General features: G+C 64.4%; 1 protein-coding gene across 1 annotated transcript in view; it reads right to left on the bottom strand.

Annotated features, from left to right (window-relative positions):
• The window catches only part of LOC118452569 (DNA-directed RNA polymerase II subunit RPB1-like), a 13194-nt gene that overhangs the window by 8440 nt on the left and 4336 nt on the right, over positions 1–418 (bottom strand). The gene's annotated exons all lie outside the window — the stretch shown is intronic.

Here is a 418-nt window from a genome sequence, read left to right as displayed (position 1 = left end):
TGGAGGTGTTGGGGATGGCCACAGGTGGCATCTCGGGAGGGTTTGGGAGGTCCCAGTGAAGGTGCTGGGGTTCCTTGGGGTCCCCATGAGGAGGCTGGGGACCTCCAGGGAGGGTTTGCAGCACTTGGTGATGGGACCCACCACAATGGGTGGAAGAACGTGCAGAAGACGGGTGGCCCTGGGGGGAAGCGGGGGTGATGTTTGGGAGGCCAGGGGAGGTTGGGTCATGGTGTTTGGAGGCTGTAGGGTTGGGTTCTGGAGGCCATGGGGTGGCTTTTAGAGGACAGGACAGGGGGTGGGTCCTGGTGGCCCAGGGGGTTGGGGCAGGGGGTTGGGTTTCAGAAGCTGGGGGGCGTGGGGTTGGGTCTTGGAGACCCAGGGTGGTTGGGTCCCAGAGTTTGGTGGCCAGGGGGTTGGG

Source organism: Egretta garzetta, unplaced genomic scaffold (assembly GCF_000687185.1).
Source record: "Egretta garzetta isolate BGI_Z169 unplaced genomic scaffold, ASM68718v1 scaffold1187, whole genome shotgun sequence".
Classification (NCBI taxonomy): domain Eukaryota; kingdom Metazoa; phylum Chordata; class Aves; order Pelecaniformes; family Ardeidae; genus Egretta; species Egretta garzetta.
This window is presented reverse-complemented; position numbering and strand designations above follow the sequence as displayed.